The sequence below is a fragment of the Myodes glareolus genome, chromosome 15 (assembly GCF_982192425.1).
Source record: "Myodes glareolus chromosome 15, mMyoGla1.1, whole genome shotgun sequence".
NCBI classification, from domain to species: domain Eukaryota; kingdom Metazoa; phylum Chordata; class Mammalia; order Rodentia; family Cricetidae; genus Myodes; species Myodes glareolus.
This window is the reverse complement of record NC_142040.1, coordinates 29,331,149-29,357,957: the sequence shown is the minus strand read 5'-3', so window position 1 is coordinate 29,357,957 and position 26,809 is coordinate 29,331,149. Positions and strand designations below refer to the sequence as shown.

The following is a 26,809-nucleotide window of genomic DNA, read 5'->3' as shown; positions in this document are numbered from 1 at the left end:
GAGAGAGAGAGAGAGAGAGAGAGAGACAGAGACAAAGACAGAGAGAGATGAAGAGATGAGAGGAGAGGATTTTAAAAATTTAAGTAACTGACTTAAATTTTTTTAAAAAATGCTACTTTCTTGACTTAGATCTGAACCACTTTTTTTGAGAGTAAGAACTATTGTAGTTAAATTTCCACTGCATTATTAGACACTTCTTCTTGTTTACCACGGATAAAATGAGTGTCAACCCTCCAGCAGGCCTGACTCTGTGAACAGAGTGTTGGAGATGATCAATGATCAGGCCTCATACTGCAGCTCAACAGCTGCCAGCAATGGCACAGGCGTATTCTCCAGAGCACCTGAGCAGGAACGTCTAGCAACACATTAATATTAATAATGGCATTCACAGCATTGCCAGCCACGGTCTCAGAGAGCTTAACATGCCGGCTGTTGCCAAGACACAGCTCCCACCAAGACAACCTCAGCTCTTTGCGTGGTTATATGCAGAGTAGATGAAAAGTGAAAAAAAATCCAGCTCTTGTTCAGATTCGTTGCCAGTACTTGGAAGTTTCTGGGCAACTGTCTGATTTCCTTCGCTTTCATCCCGAGGTTGGCCTTGTGTGGCCATATGCTGTAGGTATCTACACCCTCCCCAGCTTCCAGGACATTTTTATTTGACTGGAGGTGATAACGCAAATGGAATTGAGTCATGGCGTTTGATGAATCTCTCCCATTCCAGTAAAAATGGTTGGAGGGTGTTCAACACCTGAAATTAGGCAGAACTTCAAGTCACACATCTCCTCATTAAATTTATCACTCCAGAACCTGCATTTCCTTGACGCGGAAAGCCTTTTTAAATAAATACTCGAAGCTGGGAAGATGCCCAACCCATTAATCCTTGAACCATACAAAGAGTATCATTTTGTAAATGGAAATCGGGCCTTTAATATAAACTTGGCCATCATTCAATCACTAAGCCTTACTTTGCAGTATCCCATTTGATCCACAGAGTGGTTCTCTTCCCTTCCACTCATCCAGCTTGAGCCACAAATATGTTGCTTTTTGCTTTGCTCTCTGCAGATTTTCTTCTCTTGTCATGGTTCTGAGGCAGCCAGAGAAAGAGTATCCAAGCCTGGAAATGCAATATGAATCAGTCAGTAGCTTTAGACTCCAAAGGGATAAGAAAAGCAACAATCTCAAATACACCACTCATTCCACTTTGCTCTGCTTTTTTAAAAAAAAGAAAAAAAATTATCATTTGCCAATTTGCCACAAAACATTCTTGCTGGAGTCAGAGGAACAAATATCTTGTGGAGACAAGGAAGGGATAAGAAATTAAGTCGGATGAACAAGATGTGTCTCCGTGCATCTGTGCAGCCAGAATGCACCAGGATGGTACGATGCAAACATGTAGATATTGGTGTCTTGTATTTAAAATGTGTTTCCCTGCTTTCTACCAGATGAAATGTAGAGTATTTACTACCTGGTATTTACCTCTGCTATGAGTCAGACCAGCCTGAAGGTCAGAGGCCCAATCAGGAATGAAGGCTAGCCTCCCCAAGATGGCCTTGTGATCTGACATTAAGAAACTTCTGTATTGAGAATCTCAGTCTGTGCCAAAACCAAAAGCAGTGTTCCTAGGGGCTTCCCTCATACCCAACAGGAAACTGAAAACGTTAAACATATCATAACCCTAGATTGACACTAAAAATTGGTGGCAGGCTAAAGTGAGATCATTTTGAAAGAAACCTGGTCACGTTTTGAGTCAATTTCAAAGAAAAACTACAGTGTAAGAACCTGTGTATTTCTCCCCATGGTACTGTGAAACAGTTGTACAAAGGGTGTGTCCACCTAGTCTGTACGCAGAAAACTGGGCACAGTGTTGTACTGGTTCACCGGTTGGAGAGGTTAACCACTTCCTGCAATGCTCCAAAACATAGACTTACAGGTAAAGATTTGTTAGTATAGATTCATTGGCAAAGATGATACAGATGATCTCAGAAGGTGTTGCTCTTCTCAGTGTTCATATTTGCCCCAGACCTAAGGCCTAAGGCTCACTAGAAATGTGTCCTCCTGAGATGCACCCTCTAAGCCTCATAGCTCATTAACTTTCTCATAGAGCTGGGTAGAGATGAGTGGCTTTGACTCTGTTCAAACAGCCATACCAGAAAGCGGTGCTGACTTTCTCCTCTGTGCCAGTTTCCTTTCGGATGCTGTGATGATGCATGCGGACAGAAAGAAACATTAGGGCGAAAGGTAATGTTATCTGACATCTGGGCTACAGTCTAACTTTATGGGGAAGTCACCACGGCAGTGACCCGTATCACAGCTACCACCAAGAAGAGCAAGGAGAAATGAATGCTTGGGTGTCTACTTGCTTGCTTGTGCTCAGCCCAATTTCTCCAGTTTTATACAGTTCGGGACTTACTGTGTCAAGCACGGTAGGCTAGGTCTTCCCGCATCTATTAAGACAGTCGCTGATAGACATGCCTATGGGTCGGCACCATTTAGACAATAGCTCACTGAGACTCTTCCCAAGGGATGAGAGGTTGTGGGATGCTGAGAAGTAAAACTAACTATTCACCTCTTCCTTTAGTAGTAAAACCTGGATTTCTAGATTGTTAGATTTAGAAAATAAAAATACAAAATGGGTAAGTTAAATTTGACCCTTTAAAAAAAGGAATCGATTTGCAAACGTAAATAGGATGCCTACTTTGATTTGAATTTCTCAGAAGTCATGAAAATACATATAATTCTTAGGTCCTACATATTGGACTTTTATGAGAAAATATAGACCTGAAAGTCAAATTTAATCAATCACTTTCAATGTATCAATGCACACTCTTAGCAGCGTGTGTTTTCATTCAACTGGGACTACTAGGTACAAGGCGCAGGATATGACCATGGTACCAACTTCCACCACTGAAGGGAGAGTTTCTGCTGAGTGGTACCCCAGAAAGTGACCTTTAAGGAAGAAGACATGCTCTTCTTTCACACTGAGAAGATGTGCTGAACAGGGCAAGGCCAGCCCTGGGCCCCCTCTCAGCAGAGACACAAGATTCTGTTTCACTTAAACAACCAATTATTCTCTTCCAATCAACGGAGCCCATTTCTGACTCAAACAGAAGCTTACTTACATCCTTAGAGATTTGTGAGCGTACCAAAGTCTGGAAAACTGGAAACTCTGTGAAGAGTTGAGTACTTAATACGACTTGTGATGACTCTCAGATTGCACACACAAAGGCTCTCTGTCTTTTGGACTCACTCTTACACACACACAAGCACACTCTCCTTCTTTTCTAAGGCCTTGGGTCTCCCAGCTTCCTGGATGCTTCCTGCCAGTGTTTGAAAGTCAGCTCCAGCAATCCAGAAAAGAAAACAGTTATGACTAGAGGAACTGAAAATAAAGTGAAATTATTGAAATTATGAGTAGCAATTTCATTAAGAGGCTAAATGACCATGTCTCAGAAGTATATTTGTTGATATTTCTTGAATGTGCTGTCAGGTGGCATGAAGAGGAACAATAAATTAAAATAATATTTTCCAGCATCTTTGACTTTTGGAAAAGAAATATGAAAATTAATTTCTAATAACAATGAAATCTTCTATAAGAGAAAGATACCAAGACAGAATCCCTTGAAACTTTCCTGGGTGAGAATATTTTTATGCAAAATTTATTTCCCAAATGGGCAACATTGATTTTTTTTTTTCTTTCAGTTCTTGGGATTTGCCAACCTCAACATTTTTCTTGGTGCCGTAAAAGATGTTGCTACTGGCAGTTGTTCCCTGTAAGTCAGAAGGCAAAAAATAGTGTTAAATGGTAGAGTTATGAGAATAGTACTCTCGAAATACTTATTAATGTATTTTTCGGAATCTGATCAGAAGATTTTGATGTCATTGTTCATTGAGAGGAGTAGAAATATATGGAAAGTAAGCTAATCTTTTAAATGCATCTTTCAAATGCAAGAGCTAAAAGTTAATTAAGGCAAGGGCAGAATATTAAGAAAGATTATGTACTATTGGAGCCTTGGGGGTGGGGGTAATGGCTCAGCTGTTAAAGCCTAGACTTATAGCCAAATTATAATATTACAGACTACCCAGTTTGCTATGATTTTTAAGAAGAAAGGAGCCACCACTGATAGACTTCAGCAAAAATTAGAATTTTCATTGTAGTACAAGGCTATAGTGGGCTACCTAGTGTCCTCCAAGTTCAGGGCCACCTAGATCCCCAGTTTTTGATCTATTTGGGAAAATGTTCACTCTAGATGGAGCGAGTTAAGATCACAGTGATAGAGTGGATCTTCAATTCAATGTCTGGTGTCTTTGCAAGAAAAGAGGAAAGAGGACCCAGAGAAAGTGGATGAGATGTCGGGGTGCTGCTTCTAAACAATGAGACACCAAGTACAGCTGACAACCATACAACCTAGGAACACGGCATAGAGTAGTCTTCCTTGGAGTCTCCAACAGGAACTAATCCCACTATGCCTTGCTTTAGATGTCTAGCTTTGAGAACCAGCAGAGAATAGCTCTGTGATACTGAGAAACTCAGTTTGTGGTGCTTTATTATAGCAGGAATAGAAAAACTCATCATTTGGTGTTCTTGTCTCTGAAAGCAAACATTTGCAAATGATACCATGTATTAGAGGATGCTTGGACAAGCCCAGTTCTTATTTTTCAATACCCCTGGACCCTGACCCATGGGATGCTATTGACAAGCATTATTTTTGGCAAAATTTGTTTATTTGAAGGCCTTTCATTTGGCCTGCCAAGTTTGGAAGATTGCTAAATTATATCTTATTGAGGGTTTAATTGTTTATATTTGTATTTTCTGGCTTCATTGTCTTTTATCTAAAAGAAAAGCAAGCAAAGACAAAGGAAATTAAATAAGGAAAAAATGTATTGGATTTCAAGGTCTCCAGGCCTCTTCAAACACAATCGAACAATCAGTGTGCCATGTTTTCTAAGCATGAGGAGGGTTATGAATGGCCTACCATCCCCCATCCAAGTGCTTTTCCTGTTACTTCCTCCTTGCTTTGACAATTCATTAAATGCCAAACAAGACAAAATTGCTTCCCTGAGCACAGCTAGAGAGAGTGTGTCCGTGATAAATCCCGGAGGGTCTCTGCAAATTGTTAGTCCATCTTTTTCCTATCAGCACTCATGGGGAAAGCTACCAGTTACTCAACAAATATAGTAGGACAGCAGGACACAGGAGATGTATTTGCCAACAACAGATGGTTTTAGGTTTTTTTCATGTATGAAAACCAGTATCTTGAAGCTGGAGAGTTGGCTCAGGGGTTAAGGGCATTGTTACTCTTACTAAGGACCCAGGTTTGATTCCCAGCACTCACATGGAAGCTCACCATCATCTGTAACTCTGCTTCCAGGGGAACCAATGGCTTCTTCTAGCTCTGTGAGCATCAGACATGCTTGTAGTACACATGCATTCATGTAGGTGAAACATTTTTACATATAAAATATAAAAACATCTTAAAAAATTAAAGCAAACCAATATTTGAGGGAAGACCTAAAAATCACACATTTCTCTGTGATGACTTTGAATGTCCACATAAACAGAGAGCACCTATGCAGTAAAATCAGGATCTTATGGCTGACCCTCACAAGAAGCGCTATCAAGGCCTCTAAAATACAATGGCTGATGCAATAGAAAATGAACGCCATCAAGACCTCATTAACCTCAACTTCAGTGCAAGAGATGGCAGAGGGGCCAAGAGCAGACTGAGGACTTCAGGACAGGAATAAAGCAGGTGTTTTTACATCCTACCACCACCGCTGGCAACCAACAGTGAAGCTCTGCGCTGTGTGCTGACCCCCATCACAGCGCTCACATACCATCATCACACCTTTAAAGTGCCTTTGAGTGTTGCCATCAGAACAGGCATGAGCCTGAGCAAGTCTCAGGGTCTACTCACGAACCTGCAGGAAGTCCAGAAGAGAAACCTGTTCACAGAATCACACAGACAATCCACAAACTTACGAGGGTGGAGAACTTTATGTGTCGAACCCCTGAGTTCCTCAAAGGAAAACATGAAGGTAAAGAAAACAGATAATAGCACGGTGTACAGATTTTAAAATGCACTTTTAAAAAGACAGTGTCAACATTTTTTAACAGACACGCTGAAAATTTGATACCCAGGGATGCAAACTTGCATGGTAGCAACCAACGGTAAAGAAATGCCAGGAAATGGTTTCTAAAAACGACAAGGTAGGAGTTGCATTCAGGGATGGAGAAAGAACTGTCACGGAGGTGGGGGCATCAAAGGTAAGATAAGCGTTGTTTATGACTTCGAAGCCCTCCTCCCTTCCCCCATTCTTGCCCACATGGCAAGCTGATGAGGAGACTCTTGTTATCTGTTGGCATCAGCAGGAACGCCAAAATATACAAGCCATGTTCAGACCCCCTAGGAAACCTATAGTGCTCTCTCCAGGACTCACTAGATGAGCAAGAAGTTTGTTCCTAGTCTCTCTGGGAGTGTTGGGAGTCATCAGTTCCAACAGCTCTTCCACATTTCGGGTGCGGAGGCCTTGGATAACCCTATAGAATGCCACAGTCAAACCTTTAGGGGGACTGGGGAGGCACTGCTTTTTACCCATTTCCCTTATGAGTATGCTCTGAGTGAATCAGAACCAAATGCTGAAACAGAATCAAGAAAAGTTAATAACACAGAAAATCACAGGCAAACAGACTATAAAAATGAATGATTTAAGTTTTTAACATTTTGAAATATTAGAGGCACATATAAGTTAACAAGGAAATAGAATTGCATAAGTGATTGCAGTCCTTGGGGGTTTAGCTACACCACATGGTTTCTTTTTTCTCCTTTTTTTTGGCAATTTCCTTTCATTTCTATACTGCTGAATAGGAGGTAGTCAAGGAACATCAACATTACCAAATGTAGCCCACTCTAAGGGAACTCCTTGGGTTTATCCAATCCGTTTGTTTCCTTTATCCTAGACACAGTGACTAGCATAGAAGTAACCAAAGCAAAACAAATAATCTCTCCATGAATCTAGAATAATTTTTTTCTCCAGAATCTCTATGTAATAGAATAAATTTTATGACTCTAATCTTATGTCTTTGAAAGATTTTAATGTTTTTCTTTACAAAGTCGGGTGTTAATCAGCAGTTGTGGCAAAAATGCTAACATACACTGGTAGCTCCATAGTTTGCAACAGAAGCATTCATTTCTTGTTCTAAGTTTTGAGGTCAGCTTTGGCTCTACGTGGGAACAAGTTTAGCTTTTTCTGTGTCTTCTGAGAAATTCCTACCTGAGGTATGTTATGTTCCTGGAAGAGGAGAACTAGAAGACTCTTAGAAACTCACAGAAACCTGGTAGAGTCATATGGCCATATCCCTCATAGCTGGTGTGAGGAGGTAAGCCCACCCTTTCAACAAACAAGGACAGAAGAGTAAATTTACTCTTCTGTAAGAGCACATACCAATTTTTATGTTGATATATTATCATTAACATGCACTGATACATAATACATATAATATCATATATACAACATATTGTATGTTATATCTAATATAATATACTCTGTATGATATTATATATAATATATTGTGATATATAACAATAATGTGCCATTTGTTACATTAAAATGTATTTTAATTATATTCATTAACTGTGCTGTTGAAGAAAAGTGTGGAATTTGTATCTTGTATTCAGGAGTTTTAGTGAGGTCTCATTCACTCTCATTACTTCTAAGTTTCAGTGCACTCACCATCTAAAGTGCACCATGTAGGTTTAAATAAAGTCTATATTGAAGCATCAATATAAACTCCCTGCAGTTGGACTAGTAAATTAATAGGGTCTGAACTACTGTGTTGCTTTCATGTCTGTTTTTTACATTTATGATCTTTGGTGAGACTGGTGTGTCATTTGCTGCTCTTAGAGCTGTGTAAGTTGGATGTTGCCGAGCGGAGTAAACAGTCCTGTCGTCTGCAGCTCTGAAACCTGAAACCACTCATAGCAGTTCGCTTTAAGAAAAGCTGCTCCATTTCAGCAAAGACCGATCCGAATTTCTTTGTCTCCTGGCAATAATCCATATGCTTATTTATTTTCCTGGCATTTTCTCAGGCCTTGACTCTTCCCTGCATCTATCTGTCATGTTACTAGGAGCAGGAGAAGAATATGCTGCGGACCACAAGGGAAGGATCAAAGATCGAGGTTTGAGATTGGTACCGTTTATGACAGTCACTCATTTCATGCAAGTAAGCACTGAGTCATGTACACACACTCAGAAGATTATGATGAATTGCGCAGATTCTCTTAGGAGATTGCTTCCCTCGCATGTGTAAGGTTCTGTAACCACGTCCTAGTACTGAAGTAATTAGAATTAGACTCAACTTTTATATAAATGTTTGATAGATCTTTCCGTTCAAGCCACTTGAGCCACATTAGGACAATTTTAAACCATTGTTTACATGTTTCAAATGACGATACAGGTGTTGAGGCTTTCACTTGCAACTGTTTTACGTTATATTTTTCCTTTAAAATAAGTTCCACCAGCATTTTCAGATAAATCTTTATTGTTGTAAGATTTTTATTATTTTATTTGTTAGGATCTCCTATGAGTCCCTATAATATCAAAACACAACTTATATAATTCCAGTATATAATGGCACAGAGTAAACACTACCGATTGAAAAAGTAATGATGGGAGAATAATAAGAAAAGAACACGGAAGACCAAAACCCAACAGGGAAAAAACACACACTTCCTGCAACTCCATGTCCAGCATTTGGGACTCGCGATGAAATTATCTGGGCTAAGAACAGCTTGCTTACTCCTCCCTTTTCAGTTCTGCTGCCTACAGCATATACAGCTTCTCTCTTGGATCACCTATACTCCATGCCCATAATACTCAATGACCAGCTCATGCTTCTGGCCTTGAGTATCTATAGCAACTTAGGTTCTACCTTCACAGCTTCTCACAGTGATCTCTGAAGGACTTTGACCCAGCCAGACATTACTTGCTGGAACTAAGGAGCAAATTTCCGTGACCTCCTCAATCATATATCTCTCATGCCTGTGACACCAGTACCATGTGGACAGTGCTATCAAGTTCTGTGGCCAACTTAGAAAAAAACCTTCTACCTTAGACCATATAAGTAGTGGTCTCTGTCCACTATGTTGGCTGAATCTACAAGATCAATTTCCTAGGAGGTTGTTTTTGATCAGGGAATTCTTTGAGCTGTCTTCTCAGTTCGGGCTTTTTCCTTTCAAATGAATTTGCATTTTCATTAGTTGAAGCCTTTACTAGGCAGGTTCTGGTTCACAAAAGCACCTGCTTTATTGTTCCATGCAGAACAGGATGTTTCTAAATTGGCTGATCTCTTTATACTTCAGTTTTTAGCGACTGTTTCACAAATTCAAACTTGCCTGTACTCTTCTCCTTGGCAAGTTGCACTGGTTTTGTATCTAACTAACTTGTTTGCTCCTTTATAACTGTGCACATAACTAAGAACAGAGGGTAGTGACATGCCTGGCTGCTACCCGGCCTTGAAACCCTCTCCACAAAATGCATTAGCCCGTTACTTTTAAATTCAAACTTAATGCATATTCTCAGGACAACAACAGAATGAAGATAGACACTGCCAAAAATATAACCCAAATGATTTCTAGCCCAGATCTTAATAGAGTCTTTGCTCCTCTCTGAAGCCTCACTAACTAGGAATCCAGAGTTCTCATTTCTCTTAGCCCTTTTGAGCACCCACCAGAATCATCCATTGGGCTCTGCTTACAGAACCGTAGGGCTTTTCTAATCCAGAGTTCCAAACTCTTTCACTGCCTCCCAGAATATCAGTTCCGAGAGCCTAAGAGCTAAGCAGTCCCATCATGGCCCCACTTCCTGCTACAAATTCTTTAAATTAATTATCTTTCTCATTGCTGTGAGAAAATATTTGACAAAAGACTCCTAGAGAGGCAGGGTTTATTCTGGCTTATAGTATGAGGGGCTACATAATCCATTGTCATAGAGAGGGTGACGCAGCAGGAGCGCGAGGCAGCTGCTCACATTGTATCCACAGCCAAGAAGTGGAGTGTGAGCATGAAGTTAGCCTGGGCTATACTATCCCAAGGCCCACCCTCTGTGGCTCACTTCCTCTGGCAACGTTCCACCTCCTAAAGACTCCACAGCCTTCCAGACAGTTCCACCAGTGGAGGACCAAGGGTTGAAACACATAAGATTATGGAGGCATTTCACATTCAAACCATAAAGCTGATTAGTTGGCTAGTCGTTTTGAATGTGGACGTAGAGTTGTTCCCACAACATTTACTGAAAAATCTCCCTTCCCAAGCTTATTAGCTTATTGCTTTTGTTGATTTGCAAAGGATCAGTTGGTTGTATTTGTCTGTCTGTTTCTGTGCTCTTTACTCCATCCTATTGGTCTATTTGTTCTTTTGCCAATACCATTTCAGTCCCTATAACTTTATTCTCTGTCTTAGAGGTAGAATGGTTCTGCTCACTTTGCTCTTCAACACTGAGTTTGCATCTGCGAGTCTTTTTTCCCCCTCATATAAACTTCATAATTAGTTTGCTGATATCCACGAAATAACTGGCTGGAATTCTGACTGAAATTCTACATTGCTGAGAATCCTTATCCATAGACATGGAATACCTTTTCATTTACATGGTTCTTTATCTCTTTCATCAGAATTTTATACACTTTTTGTTAAACTTGTAATTGAGTATTTAACTTGGAGAGGCAATTGTAAAGGCTAATACGTATCTTTGCTGATTAATAACTCCTCTCATTTATTGCTGGGATATGGGAAATGATTGATGTTTGAAATTTATGAGACATGCTGGAACTCTGTCACAATCACTCACTAGTTCTAGTAGTTTTTGTTGATTATTTCAGATTCTCTACAAATAAAATCATACCAATGGGAATAAAATAGGGTCTCTTCATTCACAGTTTCTATTCCTGGTGTAGGAGGGTCTTCTTTCTATGTGTTACATTCATTGGTTAAATAAAGAAACTGCCTTGGCTTTTTTTATAGGGCAGAATTTAGATAGGTAGAGTAGACCAAACAGGATGCTGGGAGAGACAAAGCAATGTGAGGCAGATGCCATGGCTCTCCTCTCCAGAGATGGATGCTGGTTAGAATCAAGCCAGTAAGCCACAGTGACGTGGTAATACAGACTATTAGAAATGGGTTGAATCAATATGTGAGAGTTAACCAATAAGAGGCTAGATATAATGGGCCAGGGAGTGTTTAAATGAATACAATATCCTTGTAATTATTTAGGGCAAAGCTAGCTGGGAGCCAGGTGGCAGGAAGTGGACCGCCGCTCCTTCAAAACATATACCTTTTATTTTACTCCCATTTTGAGTATTTGTTTAACTTCACAAAGACTTCAAAATGGCAATTACTATCTTTCATCCTGTAAGCAGCATTATACAACGGTGGTTTGTATTAAATCTGTTGAGGCCTGATATTAATTTCTGCTGCTTTATTAGGAAACTTTTCTGGCTTCAAGAGTTTCTGTTTTACTTTTATCTCATAATTATATTAAAACCTATTTAGGTTTATTATGAGCATCAGTGTTTGTTCTAGTTCTTTGGCAACCCAGAAGTATAAATTCTGACCCCTGGCTTGAGTTTCTGGTCATGATTTTCCGGCTCTTAGCTTCTTTCCTACCTTGCCACCTGCCAGCTGTGCCAGGATTAAGCTGAACCTTCGGACCTCAGTGTGAGTACCCATGCACTCTCCTTGCTTTGTGAGTTACTAGATTTCCGGCCTCTCTCTGCCCTGAGAAACTGTTAAGCAAGAGGATGAACCTCCTCCTTAAGGCAGAGCCAGCAGTTGTTCCTGACGGTTAGTGATACTTCCCCGCTACAGATTGTCTGCACCTGACGTGGGTGAGAAGCTCTGCTCTTTCTGCACGTGGGGTGGGTGAGAAGCTGCTCTTTCTTGCGCTCTGTAGGCGCTAATCAGAAGAGCTACCAAGCGACACTGTTAGTGGCAGCCCAGCTTGTCTGCACCCTGTCACACTCACTGGGCCATGGAGCTTTCTAGGCTATTGCACCTGTTGACAGCGTGGCCATGAGCACAGGCCAGAGCAGCTCAGCATCCCTCCTGCAGAATGGCCTGCTCACCATTAGGTTCCCACTCAGCAACTGCAACCCCATGGGTGGGACAGGAGGCAGAAGGGCTTTCAGGAAAATCCATGTGCTATTATGAAGGGGTAGCAGGCCTTTGAGGCTTTCCAGAGGAAGGCAGAGAGCTGTAGGCCTTCGTTCCTCTCTTACATTGCTCGGCCCACTGCCCTGAAATGTGTCTGGCCAGCTGGTGAGGGAAACAGGTGCCAGGCTTACCACAAACTATTGAGTCATGCTATGGTTTTCCTTTCTTATCTATTGGGTAGCTCCATTCTAAACTTTTATCCTGAGAAAGAAACAAAGAAATTAGGCAGCTATTAAAATTGTTATTATTATTAAATTAGAAGTAATTATCCAGAGTATACATATAATATCATCTAATGTAGACCCTCTGCAGCTCTATATAATCTAGGAGTATGGCTGCTATAACCTTAAATTTTAAATTTTAGTTCGCAGTGATTCAAGTTATCAGAAATTTTTTACTTCTCCGTCCCTATACTCATAGTTGGTAAGTTACTTCAGTCAGCAAATGGATTTCACAGTAAATTCCTTCATCCACTCCCCACAGACTATGAAGTACTCACCATCTCCTGCCAGTCACTAGATGAGGTGTGAGGTTTATAAGAATAGAAACTCTGGACAGGATCCCCGCCTTTAGAGAGTTGTTATTTTAATGGCCGAAACAAAGCAGAGTTAGCGGCTCAAATAAGATAAGTTCAAACTGGCATAGGTGTTTGGGGGAGAATACAAGCAGCTGAGCCGATGAAGATCTGTTTCTCACCACATTAGAATGATCTGTCTTTCCATCTTCCTCATTTCAACACAAAAGCCCCCAAAGCTGTAACTATGGTTCTTTTATCTTTCCCTGATGCTTAGGAGACAGCCTGATCGGTGAGGGGTGCAGAGGGGGGCGTATGGTAAGCAATGTTCACATCGATCCAGGACTCGGGCTGATGGAAGCTTATTTGAGACATGGTTACATTTGACACGCAATACAGAAAGTCCCGAGACAATCCGCACTGCATATTCTTGGAGATGGTTTGTGTTTAATATTCAAGCTGGGTGCTTTTCATCCGACAGGGTGTCAACCCGGAAGCAAGTGTGAGTTGTGAGTTTTACGGAGCACACAGGGAAGCACAGAAGGCTGGTGCTGCAAGGGTTAAGTTGTGTAATTGGTGCCCAGACCGTCCTAGGTGTCCAGGGAAGCTTCAGTGACAATTCAGTTCCCTGTTCTCAGGTTTCTTGTCACCTTCCTTTTAGCTGCTGGAACAGGAACAGCATGTTTCGGTCTTTACTGCCCAAGGACTAAATGAGCAGCTGTGTTCTGTCCCTGTCCCTTCCCCCCTGGACCCTTGCCTGGCTCTCCTTTGCTTCCTTGAACGTCCTGTCACTTTGGAACGTCCCCAAAAAACACTGGCTGGAACAGCGCTGGTATCTCTAGGCAGGTCCCATGACCTCCTCAGGTGACACGTAGCCTTTACGGTTGCCTAGCTCCTGGTGGCTGAGAGGCACGTACAGTGGGAGAGATATGGGTGAGCAAGGCTTCGGGAAACTAGAAAATCAAATTGGTCGGGGGGGGGGGGGAACTGAAATATGAGTAATTATAACCTCCGAATGACTGGTTGCATGATAGAGAGGCTGAGGCCCCAAAGGTGAAATCAACAGGCGAGCGGTGTGGGAAGGAGCTGGCCCAAGGCCGGGCAGGCAGGCTACCAGCTCTGGACACAGGTGTCCTGTCTCTACTCATATGCCCAATGGCACCTTTTCTCCTAGCGATCCTGCAGCACTGACTGGGCAAGACCTTGCTAGAAACTGAGAACCACAAAATCAGTTTAGATAATAATGAAGCAATTCTTATGGGTCATGTGTCAAATACGTGGACATTATTGACAAAGAACATATGACCTATACTTTGGGAAAAAGGAAGCAAACAAGCACCTCAGTCTTGGGAATGGGAAGAAAATGTAAAAATTTTAAGCTACAGCCCTAGTATTAAATCAAAGAAGACACTCCTAACGAAGGGGGACACGGTTTATTGAGTTGAGTAGAAAGTTGACAGAGGGGTTGGTATTAAAGGCCAAGGCTCCTGACTGCCTGGCTGGCATGCATTCCACTATGTCCCACAGGCTCTGTTTAGTTACAATGAGGGAGCAAGGGTAGGGAAACCTGAACTTAGACTTTGTGCTCATTGGGGATGCTGAGAAGGAGGAGGGGGCTGATAAAGTATGAAATCAGTGCAGGTCCAGGGAGGAGGGGAGTCTCAAACAAAGACTCTTAGGACAGTGGTTTCACATGTGTGCATGCACACAAACGTGTGTGTGCGTGAACATTGTGTATGTAGAAAGAATTGAAGCAGGAAGGTGAGGAAGGGAGGCTGAAGGAGGAACATGAGACAAACCAGGCACTTTAGCATCCAAAAATTAAACACGCACTGAACATAGGTAGAACAGAGGAGCCATCACACAGAATAAGCTATGATGTTCACAACACACAACTGAACACCTCATGTATGCCAGCACTGGAGACAGGCAGATAAACAAGGAACCATGTCTTATAATAACGACTTTCCCACTCTATCACTAGAATTTTGATTCTAAAAACCAGGTGTGGAGGAGGTGTGTCACCAGGGGTCAGTTTTGAGGTTGTAAAAGCCTTTGTCTGGTCCGGTCTCACCCTCTGCCTGCTGCCTGAGGACCAGGATGCAAGCTAACTTTTAGCTACCGCTCCAGCGCTATTCCTGCCTCCCCGCTGCCAAGCTCTTTGCCATGATGGTCGTGGATCCACCCTCTAAGACTGAAAGCCAGCCCCCAGTTAAACCAGTCTTTGGTTGTTGTGCCACTTCAGTGCAATAGAAAAGTGGCTAAGACACCCATGCACTCAAATATTTCATTTCTATATCAGCCTATTTTCTATTTCACACATTGCACATATGCAAATGACAGAGCTGTCTATTATAAAATTTGTGTGCATTTTTTAGAAGACATGCCCAAAATGCTTCACAAGTAAAGGTATTATCTCAAAATATTTAGACTTTTATTATGCAGTCAAAAGGCAACCAGCAGCAAGCATGAAGAAATGGATACTCATTAATACTTCTTCCTTCCACACATGGTACAAATGGCCTTTCTGTCGAGGGTGGCTACGGGCTCAGATAGTGAGCATTTCCTGATAGCTACATCCTCAGATGCGTAGAGGACTGAAGTCGATGGACACAAATCAGATATTTAATCCCAGACAGAAAAAAAGAAACTTTTGAAAAACAAGTACCACTCTTACCAATACACTTTTAAGATCTAAGCTTTTATGATGTTCATATTAAACAAATATGTGAGTGTGTGTCTACTTTGGGGAAGTCCTTATATCATTACAACCAGCGTTACTGGAATAAAAAAGAGGGGACTGAAGGGATTATACCTCTGATATTCTTTGTAGGCTTAATATTTTACAAGCTATTTCTATAAATAAGTCATAAATTCCCATAAATAAGTTATAAAATATAAGTTATAAATTTCTCATACCAAACACTGTATCCAATTTATTATTTATATTATGTCTCTTTTTATCGCGGGCACATTCCATTTGTGGCATGATGTTATGCAAGTCTTTATTACAATAATCAACATTTATTGAAGACCTCTGCTTGGTCAGATGTCACCAAATGCTACCAGGAAGGAACGTGAGGAAGTCCACATTGTGCAGATTCCATTCATAACTATGTGGCAATCTCAGATCACACACAGACGTCCAGTGTCTAATTATGTCCTCGGTCCTCTGTCACCCTGTCCACTTAGGACTTTGCCTTGGTCTCTGGGGGCTGGAAGCCTGCTCAGTTGGCTGAAAGGAGCCTTGTAGCACTTCCAGAAATGGACAAGGGAAGATTCCTTTTAGGAAAGTGATAGTATCTTGCACGATGGTGTTCAGGCTCTGACATGCCACAGATTAGCAGACACGCCTCTGAAACAACGTATGATGAGCCTTTGGGGCCATGTCCTGGAGTTCTGAAATCCTTCTAATGCAGTATAAATCATTTTAACCCAGTTAGAGCCTATCTCATGTTTTTTAATGCTTCAAATATAACTAATGAAAATGCATGTTGGGGACTATAATTCCATTACTTCTGAATGCTGTGATTTCGTTTTTGTTAGATACGGCTTAGAGAAGACAGGTTACAGAGACTGGAAGCTGTGATCCATGTGAGTGAGTTCACCACAGAAGATTCTAGAACACAGTGGCTTTTTTGAAAAGTGGTCTTTGGTGTCAGATAGATGTGCCTTTGATTCTCATCTCCATCATTCACTGATCATTTGATCCAAGGCAGGCTTATTTCTCAGAAAATTAAAATAAAGGCTAGCAAGCTGACATGAGAATTAGCGCAATAAACACACAAAAATTACTCAAAAGAACATGTAGTACCTGTGAGAATGGCAGATTTACAATTGGTTATTGTCATCCCTGGCAATATTTTTAGAGTGGTAAAGCCAAAGAACCCTCCACCCCCAAGTCTGTCAGTAGTATATGTCTTTAAAAATGGTGACATAATTGAACTACAAAGCAAACAGTTGGGTGCCAGATGCCTGTGGCTTGTCCTGTTCACTTCTGAGTATATCAGCATAGGCCACATTCCTTACTGCCAAGTAGGCCACAGAGGTGATAAACTTAAGGTACAGATGTCACACAATACGCCTGAGGTACGACACAATTGGCACTGCACATCATTGCACGCCTCCTTCCTGCTAAAGACCTCACGCAGATTTTCTGTAGGATTGTTCTAGCAACTTCTGGACTCAAAGTTCAAATACATGTGCAGACCTGAAGAAACAGAAGGAATTATCATAGAAACTTTTTCAGAATAAGTGTCTGGCTTATCTGTGACCTCGAAAGCCTCTCAGTAGTCACGAACTCATGTCTGATGTAGTTTTGCTTTCTGCCTTTGTGTAGGTCAAGTAAAGTTTTAATTAAAGGAGTTAAGAATAGGGAGCTGGGAATGGTGGCAAATGTCTTTAATTTTAGCGCTCGGGAGGCAGAGGCAAGTGGATCTCTGACGTCAGTCTGATTTCCATAGTGAATTTCAAGATACCACAATATATATATTGTGTCAAAAAAGAAAAAGAAATAAGGAAAGGAGGGAGGGAGGGAGAGAGGAATGAAAAAAGGAAGAAAAGAAGGAAGGGAGGGAAGATGAGGGGAAAGAAAAAAGAAAAGAAAGAAAGAAAAGAAGTTAAGAATAGACTGGTTAGATGGCTCAGTGGGTAAAAATGTTTGCGGTCAAGTCTGATGACCTGAGTTCGATTCTCAAGACCCACAGGACAGAACTGATTCCTGAAAGTTGTTCTCTTACCTTCATAACACATGCCATGGCATATGCATATGCAATTACCCCAATAAATAAATAATGTAATGAAATTTTAAAAAGAAGTTGGTCTTTTTTAAGTTAAGAAATATTATCAAGTATCTTAAATAGACAAGTCATCTGTCATTCTTTGTTAACTATTCCTCTACCAATTCCATCTCATCAGAACTGATAAGGAAAGTAAAGCTGACCATGGAATACTAGGTAACCTACGCTATCAGAGTACTAGAAATAGTTTGTGGAAGGGAAAAGGAGTCCAATGTTCTTTGATTTATATGCCATGCATATCTTAGAAAAGTTATAGCAGGAATAAGGGTTCACTGTGACCCTCCTGAGCTTTTGCTTGGGAAAAAGAGACAAAGATGCTCATGGGAAGTGAGTCAAGGACCAAATCTCATCATTTCTATCACTTTCTAAGAAAATCTTCTGGGAGTAGTTTTGCCAATGGAATTTATAGAGGATACAGCAAATGGCCAAACTATGTGGTACACAGGTCTAAACACAAGGCCGCTTGAAGGTGAGGTGGCTGCCTCAGGCTCTCTAAGCTACTAAGTCTTGATATCAACATAAGCAATTAAGTGCTTAAGACTTGAGCATTCTTACAACCTCTCAGAAGTATTTGGATGCCAAAGTCAGAATATAGATTAATATTACACTATTTTACTCTGGATCTAGATATAACCTCAGAAACAACAAGCTGGGGGGGACATTAAAATGTATATAATATATAACCAGTCAAAACCCACAAGGCTGAAGCATCTTCAAAAGATACCTAACATTAGGCATACTCTAATGATTAAAAGTTTGATGAGAAGCCTGATATGTGGATTCATCAGCTAGGATATCTCCTGCCTTTGAGATCTTACACAAACTACCTAACCTCATTCATTGCTAGATTCCTCCTGGTTGTATAGGCATCTCCTGCCCTAGTACAGTGAAGAGAACTCTGACAATGCATGCACAGCATTTAGCACAGCACCCAAAGGTCCCAAAGTTCCACCTTGGCACTCTGAACAACATTGCGTGGGGCTCAGAGTTTAGCAGAAGTTGGAGCAGAAGGCAGGCAAAAGCACAAACACTGCCTCGGCCACCTTTTCCCAACCAAGAAATTATGACACAGTGCTGGCTGCTGCCAAGTCTTAGCATGGCCCTAAGGATGTGGACATGACTTGGGGTTGCAAGGGAATGAAGAAAAGGCAAACACATAGACACTCAGAAAGAGATCACATGGGTTGGACTTTCTGGTGAAGAGACAGCAGAACCCCGGAAGCTCAATGTGTTTATTGTTTACTGTTGAGCAGAGATGTAGAGTTGAATGTAGATGAACAAGGAGGCAGGGTTTTTGGTATGGAGCTGCATCAAAGAGGCAGGTTTCGTTAATCATAATAAGAGTAGTCTTCAGGCTATTAAAATATTATAAAATTAAAATACAACAGATATTTTCTGCACAGTGTGTCAACATTTTCCCTCAGACCAAAAGCTAAGCCTGGCCTGGCTTTGACACTTTCCTACAGGTCTGAGGTTTTGGCATTCTTAACACAGCTATGTCCTGTCAACAATACACATTTGCTCAGAACTTCATACACTCATGGCTTCCTCCACTACCTAAAGTTACTCTTTGGGGTGGCACTCTATTTTCCTGTTCTGTGACATTCAGTTCTAGACTTGGCAGCATATGAGCAACCATAATGAACAAGCTTAGATCGTTTGTGTCGACACTGACTCCTGAAAACTAGATTCAAAACCAAAGCCACGTGTGCTTTGGGGTCCTGGGTCCCTTAGTGACTTGAAGCACTCTTTGACTCTCCACTGTTTAAATTGTTGCTGCCTGACAACCCTTCTGCCTCTGTTGGCTTTAACTTCTGAAGCTATTTGCAGTCATCCCCGCTCCCCCTGCCGCGACGCCCAATCAGAATGCTTGGCAGCCTGAGCAACCTACCTGAGGACTGGGTTGGAACAGGCTGTGACCCAATTTCTGCCTCATGAGAGAAAAGTAGACAAACGAGTTTTTGGATTTCCTGTTCTTTCTGGCCATAGTGTGTTTTCGACTGTTCTTTGAACATGAAGTCGTCTTCTGTGGAGTCACCCTGCAGACTCCTATTTTCATCAAATTTGCACAAAGTCAAATCTGTACACCTTGAGTCGCCTGTCTTTCTAGTCCCAGCAGTTGAGTGGGGCAGACAGAGTTTTCTCACCTCTCACAGCAAAGCTATCAATGAAGAGGTTTAGTTAGTAGAAAACATGTGCCATCAGCGTTGACACACGCTCATGTGTTCAGTCTGCATGCTCGGTTACTTATCCAAACCAAACTAAGTCTCACCTTCATTCCTGCCAGACTAAGCAGAAACTCAGGAAAAACACCGTTGAAGATCTCCTCTCCTCCGCTCTTCCTCTCTCTCAATGAATCACTATATAGTCAGAGAAATACCTCTGGTCTGTAATCCACTCTACATCTCTTGGAGATGCAAATCCATTCAGGCTGAGTGAATTCCTATAACCAGGGGGCTCACTAGTAGGACATGGTTGGTGGTGTGGAGTCGCAGACTGAGCATCAGTCTGGAACCCCCTTCCCTTCCATCCACCAGCAGTGTACAGGAGAGAAGCACATGTCCCACCATGCATGAGTCTCACACAGCCCTGTCTTCTGCCTAGGCGTCTCTCCTATTCTGAGGCTTGTATCTTCACCGTCTCCTCACTGACTTATTCGAACCAAACTAACCAAACTAACCCATGTGAACTCACTTTCCGGGGGGCGGGGGACAGTTCTCGGGTAACACTTCCATTTTCTGATGCACAACATGCAGCTTCCTGAAAGTGAGAAGGCCTGTATGATCCTTGATCATTTTCTTGGGATAACTGATAACCCATAGGGAAGGTAAGACAAATTATCTTGGTCAACTACTTTGTAGTCATTACACATAAACACATGCACACTGCTTTCAGATTGCGTTCTACCGCAATACAGGAATAAAGAACATCCTAGTGCATGTATCCACTGAGCTGTTAGCAATGAACAGTTTAAGGTAAGTTCTTAGATGTGAAATGATAAGGGCAAAGAACATACAGCCTCTTATATTCCCATTAAACAGAATTTGACACCATTTTTAAACTTTGTCAAATTGATAGGCATCCCCAAAACCTTGTCTTCATTTTTATTGTTTTGCCTTTTAGTAAGGCTAACTCTCTTACTGACTTGAAATATTTTTGGTGTACTGAGTCTTGTGACTATGTACACTATGGAAAAAAAGAACCCTCTAAAGCCCTCCCATAAAATTAGGCAAATTTTCACTCTCTGCTAATAGAAGAAAATCAAAATATCAAATCAAGAGATAGAAAGATGAACTATGAACATATATACTATGAATATAGTATAAGGGTGCTTGCCATTAAGACTGACAAACTGAGATCAATGCTCAGGATCTACTTGGCGGAAGAAGAAAACCAGCTCCCACAAGTAGTTCTCTAAACATGCACACATACAAACATGCGGACGCACACGTGCTCATGCATGCACACATACACATACTTGTTATAAAGAAATTATACCTTTTTTATAGAGTCTCATTTTAACTATGGTTTTGCATACTCCCACATGCTGCTGATTCTTGGTAGACAGACTTTTACTCCGGGGAAAGAAGGGTAGAGACGGGATAGACAACAATCATCTACACATCCACAAAGTCAACCAGGACATTGGAATTTACCAACTTGTGGTTGGTACAAGGACTGTGGAACAGACCAGTCAAACAAGCCTGGAGAAATGCATGAACTGGTCTTGGTACTTGCTTTCCCAACCAAGAACTATACAATTGCTTGCCCATGTCTCCATCCAGAATTTTAGAAGATAAAATAGGCTTCCATTCTTCCTCCATCTGCAACTTATTTTGTTGTAAAGAATGAGGAATCTATTTTTTTTTTGCAAACGAATGGTCATCTGTCAGTGCTTTCCTTGTTAATACCAAATGTTACTCTTATGCTGAGTTCTTACACATTATTTGCTTCTGCATTCCCTATCCAATTCACCAACTTATTTGTTCCACAAAGCTTAGTTACTTGATTTTATAACTCATAATAAATTGGATTCCTATGAATTATGTGGGGATAGAAACATCACATCTTGTAACGCCAGTCTAGGGAATAAAAGGAAGGAATGGTTTTGAAATGGCAGCCTTTTGGCTTTGGGCAATTACACATCTTTAAAGACTTTGTCCTTCCACATTGGATAGGATCCCTCTGGCTTCCTTGGAGTACCTCTTCAGTTCCTGTGCGTTTCTTACCTTACGTACTTTGATCATCAAAAGACATCTGGTTCGAAATCTTATGACTAAGCAGCTAGTTCCCTAAGTAGAATAGAGTTTAGTTATAGCCACATAAAAGCAAGTACAGATTTTATCTATACTTCTAAGGAAATATTATTGGCAGAAACTATGCTTTCAATGGACTCAATGTAGTTGAAATAATGGAAATCTCATCTTTGAGAATATTTGCTCCTTGAGACCCTTTCTGCCACCCCCTCATCATTTCACTAACTCATACTTTTTCTAATGTCACCTTAAATGCTGCTTAGTCATGGAATAAATAGGCATCATCTTACAAGTGCTTATCATGCATAATAATTTCAATTATATAAATTATTGTTTAATTATTGTATTGTTGTCTCTCTCCATAGTCTGAGTTCCACAATGACAGTGATCATGTTTGTTCGATGTCCTCAGTGCCTAATTCAGAACTTAACACACAGTACGACTTCTGTAAATTTTGTAACAAAATATATAAAAGCTTAATACTGTCAACAGTGGGACAGCATTACAGCAAGATATAAGCTTGTTTCAAGGTCAGAAATGCCTGTGTCCAAATCTGTCTGTACCTTTTATTAGCTGAAAGATCTTAGGCATATTGCTAGGCTTGTCAGCACCTCATTTTACATATCTGTCAAGTGAGGACAGCAGCCTCTGTGAGGAAAGGCTTTTTGAACACAAAACATGTAGCATAGCCAAGTCAGCTACTATCACCATGACCATGAGCCGTTTGAAGGAAAATAAAGATAAGGCATGGAAAAATCTTAAAAATATCTCACTTCACATCAAGTCCTTTCCTGAATTTTTTTTTCAGCTGAGGATAATACAAAGAAAACCTCCCAAACAGAAAGATTGCTTGAAGTAAGTCATAACTGACACAGATTCCTATGAGTGTGAACGTTCCAGTGGGTACGAAGAGCTAAGCATATATTCTTCCATACAAACTCATTCTTTTTGATGTGTTTTGGTTTTTGAAACATGGTTTCTCTGAGTAACAGCCCTAGCTGTCCTGAAACTCAATTTGTTGACCAGGCTGCCCCCAAACTCATGGAGATCCACCTGCCTCTGCCTCTCAAGTGCTGCGATTAAAGGCATGTGCCACCACACTGGTCTCAAACTTCTTCTTTTAGCCCATAAAATGAAAGAAGAGAAACCTTCTGCTGAAAAAAGTTGTCTGGTCATACAAGAATGTCTAACAATGCCAGCAAATTTTCTGACATAGAAGGTCATTTCCGGTGGCATCTTAACTAGGCTGTGCAGGAGAATCCAGGGACAATGGTTAGCAGATGCCTTGTGTTCACATCCAAATCATTGACCAGCAATGTCAATTATCAGTTCTGAAATCCACGGTCAGCACTAAGTTTATATTCATCCCAAGGTCACATTTACTACTTATGTTTAATTATAGTTGAGTGCTTGCTGTAAAACCTCATGAAGAGTTTCTTCCTTGGCCTACGAGCCAATTTGGTGGGTTAGATTCAGGAAGATTTCTATAGGGAAGAAATAAGAAACACAACACCCTCAAGTCGCAATGCTTAAAGAAAAAAAATCAGTAATATGTGACCATGAGAATAAATTATTCATGGGTATATATGTATATCTGATTTTGATACAAATAATTCCCTAATTTACTCCTTTCTATTACACCAACATCTCTCAAAAAGTACCAGTTTAGAACCCCACATTATGTGTCCACAAGGTCCCCCTCTATGATAAATGTTGACATGGCCCAATCTCATGCAGGTCTTGTGAAGATGGCCACTGTTGCAGTGAGGTCATGTGTACAATGGTGACGCCATGTCCAGAAGGTATCTCATTGCTACCCACCTCCCCCTCGTCTCACTTTTGTATCCTCTCTGCTCTCTTTTCCATGATATTACCCGTTGTGGTTACCATGGGCTTGTTACCATTCAATAGACAGCTACCATCCAATGTTTGAATGCTTAGACACCCAAAATCAAATTGTATGAAAGGATTAGAAGGATTAGGAAGTGTGTCCTTATTGGAGCAAATGCGTCACTGGGGGTGGGTGGATTTTGAAGTTTCAAAAACCCACACCAGGCTTAGGCTTGTTCTCTCTTCTCTCTCTCCCTCCCTTCCTCTCTCTCTCTCTCTCTCTCTCTCTCTCTCTCTCTCTCTCTCTCTCCCCCACCCTCCCTGCAGATCAGGGTATGAAGCTGCTCCAGCACCTTCCTGCATGCTGCCATACTTCCTGTCATGATGATAATGGCCTAAACCTTTGAAAAGTTAAGCAAGTTCCTGGTTAAACGCCTTCTTTAATAGGAGTTGCCTTGGTCATAACATCTTTTTAAAACAATAAAACAGTGACTAGGACACTAAGACATTTGTTGAGCCTTGAAGGGGACAATAGCTGGACCATTTAGGACAGAACACTCACTATCACTTTTTTTCAACACATTAGCCAGATAATGACTTTCTGCATTAACTGCCCCTGTTACAGCAAGAAGCTTCTCTGATGAAGGCTGAGCACATTAATTATGGGTGTAAAAAATAAGTTGTTTTTTTTTTTTTTTTTTTTTTTTTGCTTTTCAAGACAGAGTTTCTCTGTGTAGCTCTGCCTATTCTGGAACACATTTTGGAAACCAGGTTGGCCTCGAACTCTCAAAGATCCACCTGCCTCTGCCTCCTGAGTGCTGGGATTAAAGGCATGTCCCACCACTGATGGACAAAAAAAAAAAGACTTTTAAAGGCATTTTGATAACCTGACTATGTAGCAAAACAATAAAAGCAATTAACCCACCTAAGGCATATGACCTCACTACCCCTGGGCTCTTCACCAGGGTTGCAGAGTCAGGCATGTGTTTCCTTCAGTGGGCGTGGGCCTCAGATCCAAGCAGAAAGCAGTTGGTTACTTCATCACACTAGCATCCCCACCAGTGGTCTGCCACTCCTGGAGATACAGAATCAGAGTCTCTCTTAAGGCTACATCCCAGCTCTCTGATGAGAAAGAAAGGTTAACAGAAGGAAATGAAATGCCCAACTTCCCTGTCATCTTAGACCTCTAAATGCTTGAACGACTAGCCAGTATCAGTGATTCCCTCAGATTGCATCACTGCGGAAAACACAATTTTGTTTTTCTTTAGTTTTATTTGCGCAACTTGCAAGTTTAATTATTTCTTCATAAACGTATTTCTACACTTGGCAGTGACTTTATGCAGGAGAGATCACAGCTTTGAAGGATGGGGTTTGAGTTTTTGCTTTTATCATTACAATGTGGTCTTGCTAGCAATAAGTGGACTCATTTCTATTTCAGTGGACAAATGTTCATATCCAAAGCCAGATGTGGAGCCTCACGCTTATAATCCCAGGATTTAAGGGACTGGGACAGACGGGTCCCAAGTTTGAAGCCAGCCTGGTCTACGTAGCGAGACTTTGTCGCAGACTCAGAAACTAAGACAACAAAACAGAAGAAAAGAGAGAGAAGAGGGAGAAACAGTAGAAGTGGCAGGCAAAAGAGAGCTAAGAACCAGGAGAAAGAGGGATGTGTTTGCAAAGACAACTATGAAGGCAAATGAACAACAAATGTTGTTGAGAAGAAGATGATCTTCCAAGTAAGGCAGAACCACAAGGCAATAAGAGGACACATCAAACATTACAATGAACGTTCCTTTGGTCCTCTGCGGCCAGAAGTGTTGTTGTAAGCTGGAGTTCAGTGTTAGAACATGAGAGAGAGAGAGAGAGAGAGAGAGAGAGAGAGAGAGAGAGAGAGAGAAGAAAGTACCCACTCTCCTCATCCAGACCCCTATACACCAGTACCAGTCATGATGGTGACATCTGGGGTAGGAGATTTGATTGCTATCCCACCATTCCGTACTCACCAAATGATTATGACTCCAGATACTGGAACCACTAAAAATATCTAGCTGTTTCTCTTCAAATTTGGGTTGAGTTTCCTTTCGCAATACAAACCCTGAGCCTGCCAATTTTAAAGTTTGCAGCTCCAGCTGTTGGGGAGTTATGTAAGAGCAAAAGTGATCAAAGGGCTTCAAGAATGGAAAATGCATGTATCCCCCCACCCCTTGCTTGCATAACTGCTCAAATGGAATGGCGATGCAAAAAGCAATGGAAATGTCCCCTGCCCAGCCTTTCTGCCTCTAATGGCTACCTCTCCAAGGAGGCAGGGTGGGGGTGGGAGTAACAAGGGAGAAAAAGATAGTTTTTATTAAAAAATTTTGCTGGATTCAAAGGTAGTACAGGTATTCTCTCCTCTCTCTCTCTCTTTCTCTCTCTCTCTCTCTCCATGCATATATATATATAAACTCTAATAAATACATATAATTCTCTCAATGTTATTAATATATCTAAATTAATCTGATCTAATATATTATTAATATTATAAATGATGTAGTAATAAATTTTCAAAGTCAGAGGATTAATAAAAACAAAAAAATTATCCAATGTGCCTTTTGGTTCTGATTTTAAAGAAGAAGGAAAGGAAGGGAGGGAGGGAGGAAGGAAGGGAGGGAGGGAGAGAAGGTTATGGGAGGTAATTAAAGTCAAGTGACAGAAGCTGGTATCAACAGAAGCCCCTGTCATTTCTTTAACAAAACTCCAGAACATTCTCAGTATTTCATAGGTCAGTAGGCTGTCCCACTCATCTCTGGAAGCGCCAGCTACCAGTTTCTAGTAGCCCTTGCCCTGACTCCAAATGTGCAGTGACTGAAAGAACCCTAATACCAACCAAACTAAACACCATTAAACAAATGATGTTCTTAGATCCAGGATACACTCGGTCAGAGAGTAGTTTAAGGTAGACTCAGGACACCTATGAGGGCACTAAGGAAACCCATCCTCAAAGAACTGAATTGGCTCAGAGATAGGAATGGGACGGTAAAGGGAAGTTCCAAAGAACCCCCACAGGGTTGAGAAAAACAGCAGAGGAAGAAGTCAGCATGATCCCTGACTACATTCTAACAGTCTCCTTAAGCCCACAGGTAGATGTAGTCCTCGTCAGGGAAACTTCTCTTTGCAGCAGACAGAAGCCATTACAGAAAACCACAATCAATAGAAATGCAGGGTCGT

The 26,809-nt window shown here is 41.2% G+C and overlaps 1 long non-coding RNA gene across 2 annotated transcripts; it reads right to left on the bottom strand.

Annotated features, from left to right (window-relative positions):
- Positions 1 to 899: 899 nt before the first annotated feature.
- LOC148119666 (uncharacterized) lies at positions 900 to 25,732 on the bottom strand. Of its 2 annotated transcripts, none has more exons than XR_015734979.1 (3): positions 25,606 to 25,732; positions 24,528 to 24,677; positions 900 to 1,114 (listed from the first exon to the last, which is right to left on the bottom strand). It is a non-coding gene; the product is annotated as an uncharacterized LOC148119666 (long non-coding RNA). The 2 variants fall into 2 exon arrangements; XR_015734980.1 differs by lacking the exon at positions 900 to 1,114 and adding an exon at positions 22,085 to 23,256.
- Positions 25,733 to 26,809: the final 1,077 nt, after the last annotated feature.